This window comes from Mycteria americana, chromosome 9 (genome assembly GCF_035582795.1).
Source record: "Mycteria americana isolate JAX WOST 10 ecotype Jacksonville Zoo and Gardens chromosome 9, USCA_MyAme_1.0, whole genome shotgun sequence".
Classification (NCBI taxonomy): Eukaryota; Metazoa; Chordata; class Aves; order Ciconiiformes; family Ciconiidae; genus Mycteria; species Mycteria americana.
In genome coordinates this window covers 44,348,495-44,361,603 of record NC_134373.1, presented here as the reverse complement: position 1 = coordinate 44,361,603, position 13,109 = coordinate 44,348,495, and the positions used below count along the sequence as shown (strand labels likewise).

Genomic DNA, 13,109 nt, shown 5'->3' with positions numbered 1-13,109 from the left:
GGAAGAAGAAGGAAGGGGGGGACACATTCGGAGTGATGGCGTTTGTCTTCCCAAGTAACCATTATGCGTGATGGAGCCCTGCTTTCCTGGAGATGGCTGAACAGCTGCCTGCCCATGGGAAGGAGTGAATGAATTCCTTGCTTCGCTTTGCTCGTGCGCGAGGCTTTTGCATTCCCTATTAAACTGTCCTTATCTCAACCCACGAGTGTCCTCACTTTTACTCTTCCGATTCTCTTCCCCATCCCACCGCGGGGGGAGTGAGCGAGCGGCTGCGTGGTGCTTAGTTGCCGTCTGGGGCTAAACCACGACAGTGCTTTAAGTCAGTTGCTAGCTATCTTTTCAATATCATAGACAGCAGGATAAATTACAGATGTTAACAGGATACAGATCTACCTAATTGCATTTTTTGCCTTTCTATTTGTGAGAGAGACCACTTCAAAACCCAAAATTTTAAAATGGAACTTTTCAGCAAAGGCACAGAAAAGGTTCTGCAGAGGGTTTAACCCCTTTTTGCTTTTTATTTTAAAGCTCACCTAGTACATTCCCTGTTAGTTCAGTTCTCGTATGACCAGACAGGTAAATCTGCAAATGCCAGAACAAATGTTAACATGCCCAGCAAAAGAGGGCCAAAAGAGGCTCAAAAATCTACCTTACACTTCTCTTGTTTAAGGGAAGTGTACAACACTCCACTTCTTTTGTCAAACAAAAGCACAATAAAAACTTAAGGAAAAATGTCTGCATTATACAGTCTGCATATAATTATTTCTTCAAATAACATTTTTAAAGAAGTTGCTTCCTTACAATGGCAAATACAGTTTGTAACTTGTTTCTCTACAGTAATGTTTCTGGTTAACTCCAAATAACTCTCAACACACCTTCGATGAACACTGTTAAAATCTGGTTTTATATGTTTTAAAAATAGACTTCAGCAAGGCTATTCATGCTGACTTCAGCTCAACATGTCCAAATACGGCAAGGTGAACACACACACACTCACATACTACTTTGTCCCTTTTTTATCCGGTTTTAATACTGAAGCTGTTGCTGCTTGTCAACATCCTCTTGTTGAGCCACAGGAAGGATATGCCCAACAATTTTGTCAGATACATGGAATAAGCCAGAAGTCCCTTAACTTGTCATTTATGGTCACTTTAAAAGGTAGCATTTACTTGCAACTAAACTGATAGCATAACATGCCCACTGTGTTCTGGAGAGTTTCTGTCCTCAGACTAGCGAAGCAGCACAGAGGGATCTGAGCAACACCGGCATTCGACACAGGCCAGCCACCGCTGAACAAAGGACACACGTCTGGTGCAGCGAAACGCAGACACAGAAGAATCACGCGAGGTTGATAACCCAGCCCCAGACAACCTAGGCTTCCTCCCAGGACTACCCCGCCCACGAACAGCCGCTGCGCCGGGGACAGCGGGAGGACCTCTGCCCAGCACTGCGCCCGCTGCTCGGCATGCCTGTGCGCCGGGGTCGGGCCCATCTCCAAGGCCGAGACCAATGCCAGGGAGCCAGCCCTCATCTCAGAGACGCTGGCTTCTTTCAAAATTCTTTAAAACCAAGGTCATCACCATCACTACTCCTGTCCTCAATAGGAATTAGAAATATAAAGCATTTAAACAAAGGAAAACATAGCAGAACTGGCACAGGACAAAGCTCTGACACGAGGCTGGTTACTCGTTCCACGCTTGTCACCAACTAACACCTCACAGGGGTGGGCCGAGTGTTTAGGCCTCATTATTCCCAAGTAAGTCTTCATGAAAGTGAAACACTTTATTTACTGGAATGACAATATGAACTTCAGGTTTCACACTGAATTCTGAATGATGATCTAACCTCACTGATGACCGATTTGCAAAAGATGGAAAGACTTGTGTCCGTACTAAGTATAGCATGCTCAAAGCTACAAACTTTCAACAACAACAACAAGTAGTCTTCCTTAATAAACTATTGATTCAGTGTCTTCACAACAGACTGTTTTGTGATATTTCCAATTTACTAGTTATAAACTTAATCCATTGGTGAATTGTAAGACCCACTGACCAAAGGAAAATTCAAAAGATAGGAATAGCCATGTTACCAGCTTTCAGCTTCAGAGAGAAGTCATCTCTCTGGAGACTGTTCATTTCTGTAACTGGTCTTCCTTCATTTGAAAAAGGACAGAGTTTACAGCATAACCATTAATGCTTTTTAGTGAATCTCCAACAGCAGAGAAGAGAGAGCTGCTAGTAGTGGCCACTCAAACTTTGGGGTGGAAGCTCTATTAGAAACAAATACCACTGGAAACTTGATCCTATAAGACCTAGCTTTTCTAGACATTGATTGATGCATGAATAATCATCATAACGGTGGGGCACAGGTATTCATTTCATGGATATGGGGTCAAAAGAGCAATTAAACCAACAAAAAAGATTACTCACTCAACAAACTCGAGCCTAAAAGACAGAACAGAAAAAAATAAGTCGCCAGAATAGCCATGGACCACATTGTTATGGACTGATTTAAATTTAAAATGGAAGGATAATTTAAGTAGGCAGACGCGTAACTGAAGTCATTGCTTTGAGAAGAACGAACCTTATGAAATAGAAAACAGTGTGGTGAAACCAACCAGCTGAGCACAGTAGAGCTGTCTGATGCTAGTGCTATCAAACAAATCTGTATCTATCCAAAGCAGTGGAAGGGATGACACACAGAGGCATACAACATGCATCCAAGCCAACAAAGAATTACTCATCTGGGAAGCATACCTACTTTAAAAGAGATACAAGTGAAAAAGTAGACCAGCCTAAGGGGAGAGGAGAAATCTAGACGTCCATGAATTCTGAGAACTGTTGTTTTCCAAGTCAAATAATAATGGAATTATGTGAAAGTTACAGACAATCAAGCCAAGCAAGACTTGCTAAAGCAGCAAAGAAATTCCAAGAGTAACAAAAACATTTGTCTGTAGAGAAAACACGGTCAGGCAATACCCTACCAGGTACCTAAGACAGAATAAGCTACACACGGTCTCCATTTTCAAGTGATCCTGATTATGTATTCAGCCTGTTTATGGAAAGGAAGACAAAAAAGTAGCACTAATGAGAAGCTCCATCTGGAAAGAAGTTTCTCCACTAGGAATTCCCTTGTGATTGATCATGTTTAACATTGTGAAGACCAGTGGTTTTGACATGTCTTTCAAATTTGTGGGCAAGGTGATAGGCAAGAAGAGCTCAGGGCATTAAGCAGGCATGTTATTATGGAAGACCTTGAGGAATTAATCTTGCTGCTGTTCTTTAGCCAAGCCACAGATGGTGACCAATGAAAGTTTCTGTAACAGACAATAAGGTCATCAAAAAAAAGCAACTGGTGAGAAGAATACAGACTCACAAGCTGTTGCTCTGAGACGGCCACAGTAACGGCACGTGCCATTGTAGAACACACCTAAAATATACTTCCAGCAGAGATTCTGAAGTGTTGCTTCCATTATAATGAAGTAAAAGTTAAACTAGTGCCTGGCACAGGTCTTGTTTCTCACATCTGCTGCTGGTTGTGCTGGTCTGACTGAATTAAAAGGCTGTCATGACGATAAAGGGACCAAACCCTCCTTTTTGACAGGCAGAAACCTTACAAAACAGAGACTGAGGAGATACTGTTTTCTATGAATACTTGGGGGTAAAAGTGAGGATAAGGAGACATTTGAGAAAAGACCAAATAGGTCTTAAATGACAATAAAGAAATGTATATCTGTTACTATAAATTAGGAAATTTCTCAGTGTAATGAACATCTTGGAAAAAATATACTGAATATATTACTTGAGAATAGAATTATTGGTGGCTATTTTCTTCACTGTTGTAATTGCACTGTTAGGATCCTTAGAGCAGACTCCTATCCTATCAGTATACCCAATTTATTTTTTCTTATGGCAAAAGGGCACGTTGGCATACAAATAAAGTTGTATTTACCATAAGGAAAGTCAAACTACTTCAATCACACAGTTAAAACAGCAGAAAGAAGCCAGCTCCTCTGGGATGTGTTTACAGTCAGTATTGTTTTGATTCATATCCTGCTGGCTTCTTTGCAACTGGAAAACGTTACAGTCAAATCAAGGTGATTTGCTTGTTTTCCTTCTGTGGTAGGGCTATTTCAATTAGGGCTCTTGAATAAAATATACACAAATTTCTTCATACAGTAGCTGAACTTACTAATAAGCAAAGCTACTACTACATTTAGCAGCCACCCATAGCATTCTAACAGCACCAAGTACATCTCGACATCTACAGGATTTTTAGAATCACACATTCAGGTTCCACCATGTTTAAGGGTACAAACTGGCATTTTAAAAAAATCAGTTCAAGCCACTGCATCTCTGTCTGCTAATTTTATGGTAAGACTTCACATTTTGGTTTAAGTTCACCTGGGATTAAATGGGGATCTGATCCCATATGTTCAGCTTAGAGCTAGTCATGGTGGTCAAGGCCCCAGTTGCTCCAACCAATCTAAAATGAGTAGCACAGGAGAAAATCTATGCAGTTGTAGTTGTGCCATGATAAATGATAACTTACTTGGGGGACATGCTGAATGTCTCCTACCCAAGTAAATCTGCACACGTAAATCACCATTCTATTTGAAGATAACATACAACCCACAGACAAATCCTATACCATGGAAAGTTTGATGGCCACATAGTCTTTTATCTAGATGAAGAAATGATCTTGATGTTGGCCAGGTAAGAGGCACAGTCACTGCATCTCCTAATAAACACTTCAAAATAAAAAAGGCAAAATGGAAATAAAGTCAGACATTAGCACCATGTCATTCAATGTTACTAGGCCCACTTCCAGTATCATGGACAAGATTATTTATATTGAACACTAGCTCTACCTTCAAGGAAAAACTGGGCAGAAAGCTAACGTGCGCTTAAAACTGAAAAGGCACAGTTTGTGCCTGTACACCTATGAATTCATAAGTTTTACAAATTTAATACATTACATCATGAGGCAACATCACACCAAACTGTTCCACATTCATATTAAAAAAATACCCTGGTAAGAAGTCTAAACTTTCAACCATACAAGGCTGTCCATCAGTAAGGTCCTTTGAAAGGCAAACGAAATCACCAATACTGCTGTAAAGATAGCTGCCCGCTCCATGTGCTATATAAGAGATTATTAAATGCATTAGAAATAAGAAAGCATTATATTTCAAAAAATAGCATATCCTCAGTTATAACCATTGTCTTCAGCTTGGATTGTCCCATTTCAAACAGAGACTGAAAAAGTCCAAATATCAAACGCATATAGTAAATCCAGCTACCCATAAGAACTTCAGAAAAGCTACATTGCATCACACTAGAGATTCATCTAGCACGACCAACCTGACTGACAATGGCCTATAGCAGATGCTTGAGAAAAAAGGACCAGAGAAGTATGCAGTTCTGTATCCCTGGGTTTCTCTCCCAGCCACCACAAGGAAACAAGTGGGCTGTACAAACAAGATAGCTTCCAAACCTGAATTACTAGATTCAGCTGAATTATGGGAATTTAACGGTAAAGCAGATAAAAAGTCCCAACTCACAATATCTTTTTAAAAGTTGCATACAATGAAGGAGAAATATTTGGAAAGAACACAGAATATTAGGTGTTTCCCCAGGGTTTTTTTTTTTCCCATAGTCTGTAAAGAATCTTCTTTTAAAACCTTTAAATACAAGTGCCAGATTCTTGCAACAAAAGACGCTGAAGAACAGTAGTTATTCATCTGTTGTCTGGAACCAAAACTTGATTCTGAAATACAGGCCAAGCAAGCTTAAGAGTTTTGAATTTCAACAGACTATACTCTTCCATAGGGATTTGCACCTGATCCTCAGTTTAAGAAATTATAAAACACATTGACAAGTGTAAATATAAAAGGCAGTGGTACCGATGGGAGGGTTGATAAAATAAAAGTTGTAAAAATTAAGTTAAGATGACTGTTTAGTTATCATAACTACATCTTTGCTCTCCTTCTGTTTGAGGTTGTTATAAGTTGCCAGAGCAGAGGCTTTGTAGTTGGTTGTTAATTAGTTAATGAACGTTAGTAGAATGACATTGCAGAGGTTTCACACTTCGTGTTTATTCGTACTGGAGGGAAAAGGACACACCACACTTGAATTTCTAGAATTAGAAAGCATTTTTTTCACCCAAGGTAAAAATCTCTAGCCTGGCTATAATTCTGTGCAACACACAAATAATTTCCATTAGCTACAGGCTACTTTTAAGTTAGGAGACTGAAGCTAAGGCAGATCCATGAGGTCCTAGCAAGGAGGGAAAGAGCAGAAATGGAGTTCATGCAGTAGTATATCCTGTCTCCCCTTCCTCCAACACGTTCAAGTTTGCCCATCTAAAGACTTGGAAGTGAGACAGACACGTCAAATACTTTGAAAGAAAAGCCCAAGCAGGCAGGTGGCTGGTTGCCACACAGACAACAGCAACATGCTTTTACCAATTGCCTGCTTGTTTCAGTGAACCTAGGGGAAAAAAGTTTGCTTAGGATCATACAGAACCAATTATCAGCTCCAAGAGAAGCATGAAATATTGCAGAAGTTACCCGCTTAGCATTAGTAGTTCTTGATTTTGTAAGAAAAAAAACTCTATACAATTAAAAGAATGCATTCGACTGTTGGACTGTAAGGTGAAGTATTTCTGAACTGCTATTCTGATGACAAAACGCGACTGACAGAGGTGCTGTCATAAGTTTTCATACAGTGATGTTCTTCTAAAGCGTGATCAATCTCAGCTTCCATTCACAAGGAAAAGACAACGTTTATGATTCAAAATGCAGAAGGTGTGGGCATAGCAAGATACTTTGTTTTCACAATACTCCATCATAACATGGAAGTTTGAGAACAATCAATTCAGAAAGACATTATGCAGTAAATACCAGGGAAAAAAGCCCCAACAAAGATTGAGAAGCTGAGGACTCACAGGTGTTCTTTAAAGCAACCAAACCAGCAACTTAAAAACAACCTGCTACAGACTGCTGCAGAAATGTTTCTATTGGTGGCAATACGCTATTTGTATTATTTGTATCGGTCTATCCTGGCACTAAAGTTGCATGTAAATTAACTAGTCTACCAACCTGATATTTTTCCATCAACTGTTCTAATCTGCGAAGATGTGCACAGAGGACTAAGTAACTAACACGCGGACTTTTAATCATCTGGTCTTACTGAAACTGTTAAAATTTGAACATGTGAAAATAACATCACACAGTTTGCAATGCTATACATAAAGCGTTATTTTCAACTTTCTATAACAAAAATTATCTGGAATATCACCATAGTAAAATATTTTTGTTCTGTTGTAATATGATGCCTGTGATGCTTTGAGATGAAGGGAAAACAAAGGAAAACTCTAGAAAAATTGCAACAACTTGAGTTATCTTTGCTATCTAAAACAAAAAAAAATTGCATCTTCCTTTTCTATTTCAAATTTCAGTCCTTCTGAAATAGATTAATAAATATTTGTATTATAGAATAAATCCATATACTAGTAATACAAGACAATTTAATAATACAATATAAAAAGATACAACAAACTGTATCACTAAAACAGCATTTGCTCAAATTCAAACAAGGCAAGGCTTTCTAAGCCTGATGAACTACACGCTTCCTGAAAGGATGCAAGTTGTGATTTAAGGTATCTTCTTTTACATCTATTACAGTAAAACAGACATAAAAAATCTAGTCATTACGAATACCAAGAAATACGTTAAGTTTAATAAAAAGTGCTATCTTCCTACACTGTGCAAGTAAATTTTCAGACTTTATTAGTGCAGGAGCAACTGACTGAAGGAAGGGGGTCCTCCTGCTCTTTTCTAAGCGCTCAGCGTTGGCCAAAACAAAACTCAGTAGCTCATCAGACAAATCGAATTCCTGTATTCAGTCTGCCTCGCTAATTCAACATATTTTAAGCTACTGAATATTGTTGGGGTGGATTTTTTTGTTTTTCGGTTTGGGTTTTTGTTGTTGGTGGGTTTGGTTTTTTACGTCAGTGTCAGTAAATGACTTGGTAAATTCAGACAAGTGAATCCCACCAGAGCTTTCGCACTTAATGCTGCGAGATGTACCTGTGTTCCACAACAATATTAAAAAACTCTCTCAGTATTGGAAGACTGATTATATCAGCTTGAACAAAAAAGCATCCAACAAGAGGCAGTGTTCTCTACCAGAACTTGAGAACCCGCTTAAAAAAGTTCAAGCCTTTGAACCACAGTAAGTTTTTGTGTCAGTCTTTCTATTCTGTTTCTATTATAGCCTAAGGCTTTCCACACCACTTGTGTGCCACAATGAGGTTTTGTTAAGAAGGCGAAGAGAGGAAAAGTTTTTTGCACCCACACAAACAAACAAAAATCCAGAGTTTTTCTAACACTTCTTCCCTGTTTCCTTACAACTGAACCTCATTTAAGAAAAAGCAATGTCTGGCACCACACAGTCCAGCTCCTCCCTTTCCTCACTTGCTCCCCAGGTCTCTGCTACTTCTTACCCTGCCTGGCACTAGAAAAATTGCTCCTACCTTCTTGCCCTCACCCCCTTCATCTCCTTCCAGGACATTCTCCCTCTGGCTCCTACTGCCTCTGGAGATGGCTCCAGCTAAGCTAAGGACATTTACTGGACCGAACTGACGCTGTGCAGAGCCACTCTTGCTGCATTTTGTCCTGCTGCCAGCTAGCACAAGGACTCTTCAGACAAGTGAATCCCACCAGAGCTTTCGCACTTAATGCTGCGAGATGTACCTCACTCATAAGGGAACGGGGACCCGGTGCTCTAAAATCCTGCTTAAGAATTCAACGAACAATAAAGGCTAGCTAATTATACAACCTCCACAACATCCTGAACCATCTGCTCTGCAGATCCAATAGCTAAAGGCTAATTTTACTCACTGCCCACAATTACCACCCCATGGTTGCATAAACAGTAAATACATTAAAAATCCCCTCATTGAGCTGTGATGCAGAAAGCAAGTTTCGGCTCATACACCTTCAAAGGATTTACAATAGATTCCTTTTTTCTCTTTAATAATGAATTAATCACAATACCAATCATAATATTAGAGTAGCTATAACATTGATTTAAGGTTCACAAAAACCCACTACATTTCAGCTAGAACACTTAGATCACAAGTCTTTTATAAGCAAAAGGCCCCACTATGTGGGGGTGGGGAAGAAGTCTTAATTTTAATTATTCCTTGAAGAATGAATCAATCACTCTGAAAAAGTAATAGCTCACAGTTTTATTTTCTCCACTAAAATAAAGGCATAGTTAAAATTATTTTTAAAGGCCATTAAACAGGAAGTTGACTGGTCTTCAATTTCTAGTGCTAGGTGAGAACTTGTAAAATGCCATGCAAATTAAAAAAGGGGACGGGAGATCTGCAAGAGATGGCCATGGAGACATTTTGGAGAAAAATAGTAATTTCTTTTTCTTTTGTAACCACTGTATCTTAAAATTGCAATAACAGGAGGAAAAGACATGTATATTAAAAGTATGCCTAACTTTTTTTTTTTTTAATTTCTGTTAAAAAGGCATCTTGCTTAAAAATACTGAAACAGGAAGAACGGATTTTCCCTAACTTTTCCCAAAGCGATGTTGTCTTCATTTGCCTGTAAGAGGGATGCAATGAAAAGGACTAGAAAGTTAAAGATAGCCACAGAAATTCTCCACGCATCACTTTAACCGAAGCTTCTGCCTTTGCCCTTCGCTCCCGACTCAAGGGGAGGGAAGGCAAGGCAGGCAGCAAAGTGGCCGAACCAGCTGCCAGAGTTGGCCTCTTCCAGCTGCAACGCTCTTCAGGAAGCGGAGGGCTGACTCACGAAGCCCGTCCCGAGAGGAGGACAAGCCTGTGCTAGAGTCACCTCCCTGACCCGTGACACATGCCCGCTCTGCCGCAGAGCGTGGCCGGACTGGAAAGGCCGGACTGGAAAGGCATGTCCTCCTGCCTTTTAGTGGCTTGGAGAACAACTAAACCCCTGCAAGATACCATCCAAAGAGCTTTCTCCTTAAGCCTTTCCTTTTAATGACAGTGTTGGAGATTTCATTATTAAAAAGTAATAACCTACTGTGAAACTGAAGGAGTCCTCCCTCCCTCCTTCCTGAAATGCCCATGCCTCTCCTCTGCCTTGGAAGAAAAGTGAGCGAGGTGCTAAGGGCAGAGGGACAGAGGCAACGAGTGGGAAAGGAGCAAAGCTCTGAATGCTGGTGCCAGCTGCAGAGATTTTAACTGACAAGAAGCTGCGATTTTCTTCCGTGCAAGCCAAAGCTTTGGGAAGGTCACCAGAGGCAGTTTCTGGCTGTCCTCATCCACCTCCTCCCTCCTCTGCAAACCTCCCCCGAGCAGAATAAATGAGTATTCCGTTTGGATAAAAAGAACACAAAAAGTTAGCCAATGAACCAGGACATATCACAGGCCTTAGGAAAAGCAGCTGAGAATCAGAAAAGCTACCAAGCACGCCCAGAGAACCGCTTAGTGCTGGCAGTCCCTCCAGCTCCGTTTGCAAGTTTGTTAGGTGCAGTTCTGCTGCAGGAACCAAGCGCAGCTTACAGCGAGCAGGGCTGCTTCCGTGGGTTCAGTTCTGCGCTCAGCTGCCGTTACGTATTTACTCTCCACCCTCACTAGTATTTGAACTGCCTTATTGTCAGCAATATTTGCAATCAAGATAGCAACAGTGGCAAGCAATATTTACAAGCCATGCCCAAAACTCCAGTTTCAGGTCTGGCTTTCTATTCGCTTGCACATAAAGCTATGCTAGATCAATTTTTTTTTTCCCCATCCCTAATTAGTAAAGTTTGAACCAGTTCAGTTTACTTTTGGAGTGACAGTACATGCCATATTCATAATGATCTGCTGTCTTATTTTCAGTAGAGAGAAAAACCCCACACAAACCTAACCAAAAACTGAAAATTCCACAATTTTGAACCACACCAACACGAGTTACTCAGGAGATGTACACACACTTTGTATACAAGGCGACAAAACACGTTCTTTCTGCAGCAATCCTTACAAGTTGTTTCCCACCAAACCCTGGCGAATTAAGTTACCGTTCCAAACTCCTTAGTTCAGCAGCCTCTCGCCCCGCGTTTCTGCACGCCCGCAGCACGCGGACACCAGGCCGAACCCTCAAGGAAAGGAAGGCACAGGCGGGGCTTGCCTAGCAGAGCAGGGTCCCAGGTCACAATCAGGGTTTCCCTGCCACGACAGCCAACTAAAACCTTGCATATTATTTACAAAAGCCCCTCTGCTTATGGGGACTGCTCTGTTTAACTAAGTTGTAAATAGCTTAAAAGGAGTGCAGCTTCTCGTACAGAGGAATCCAGTTTTAACATAGCCTCACTGATTTGATTGAAATTAATACGAAAGTAAATAAGAACAATGCAAAATATGTCTGAAAACAGGCTCATAGGCATCTTTTTCCAGACGTGAGTATCTGGAAGCAAGTATCACGCGTTCTGCTTGCTTTTTAGGGGTCTTTTCTATATCATATTACAATAACTATGTTCTGGTAGTAAAGCAAATTATTCTTGATTACACTTACAACAACTTCCTTAAGCTCACCAAGAGCTCTGAACTACTCAGTGCTTTCTTGCACTAAATAATAAGACAAATGCTTGCAGAACTTGCGCATTTTCAGCATCACAATTAAGAAAAAAAAAAACCAGCAAAATTAAGACAGTACTCACAGAGTCCCATCTTTCGGAATTGCGTTAGCCTTTCATGTTATAAATGTATTTGAATAATCTACATAAAGTGAAGCAGGAGTACATAAAGTTCTTATTTATGCTTCCTGTTTTGTTAATATGCAGAGTGTTTCTTCCACTGAGGCTTCTCTCACAATGCATGCATGTTTCCTATACTAAACACCTGACACAGCTTACTAATTAAGATTTCTATTATTTTTACATAGCACATGCTACATTCAATATTAAAAAAAAACCCAAAATGCATTATAGATACTATTTTGCTAGTACATGAAGCTGCTATAAAAAAAGTAATGTATCATATCACTTTCCTTATTTAGATTGTGTGACTGAATTAATCTGTTCATTAGGAAAGGATCCTGTATTACTATTAAAAAAGGAAACACCAAAAGGTGTGTTATATTGTTGACATTCTAAGAAAAATTAGAACAAATTCTCCGCTCTTATAGAAAGTACTCTCTCACAAAACTTGCTCCAACTGTGTTTTATAGCAGAACTACTATTATTATTACTGCTATTTATCCTTAACATCTAACAAGATGAAAGGAAAAAAGACATCATTTTTACTGGAAAAGGCCCATCTGCTGTTCTACCTTAACTAAAAATATTAATAGCAACTTATTTCAGTGTCAAGATAGCACTTTACAAGCCATTTAAACAAAAGGAGAAAGTTATTGCAATCTGTCTTTTCACAGACAGGTTACATTCATTTGCATGTAACATTGTAATATTTAACCAAGACACTGCAGCACGGCAGTGCCAACAATAAGCTTTTGCCCCCAAAACACACTCCTCCCATTTTAAATGTGATGGACGAGACCAAATCAGCATATCCCCATAAACTAAACAAGTACGTTTAGTAGGTTCCCATATTTTTATCTCAGTGAACATATTATTTGGTGTTTACCTCAAAAATACAGTTATTAGTTAAAGGGGAAAATGTTATCATCCTTGTCTTCTAATCTCTAAACTCCAAGTTATCAAAAAATGAGAATGCTGAAAAAACTGAAAAGCTAGTTAATGACTGCTGCAAGTCCAACCACACCTTTTCCTTCAGTCAAATCTTGAAGCAATGACTAATGTAAAATTAACACGGAGCAGAAGGTTATTAAAAAAAAAAAAAAGTACAAAGGTCTACGGGCCAAACGCAAGCACTTTAGAAACACACAGTTCTTCAGTGAGATACTGATGCATCCTGAAGCGTTAGCTAGGAGGGCAAAAGGACCAGAGACAGCTCAACTCCCAAACTATGTTTTTCTGTGGCATTTGGTATTTCGACCTTCCACACAAATTTCAATCACATAAATATAATTTTTTGCTGAACAGCCTGGGTTCAGTGTCAGTATTAATTTTATTTTTCCGAGACTTCATTTCCCAGCTGTCCTAGCCTTA

At 39.8% G+C, this 13,109-nt stretch overlaps 1 protein-coding gene across 6 annotated transcripts in view; it reads right to left on the bottom strand.

Moving 5' to 3' along the window:
• Nucleotides 1-13,109, bottom strand: part of PKP4 (plakophilin 4) — a 113,200-nt gene that overhangs the window by 98,639 nt on the left and 1,452 nt on the right. The gene's annotated exons all lie outside the window — the stretch shown is intronic.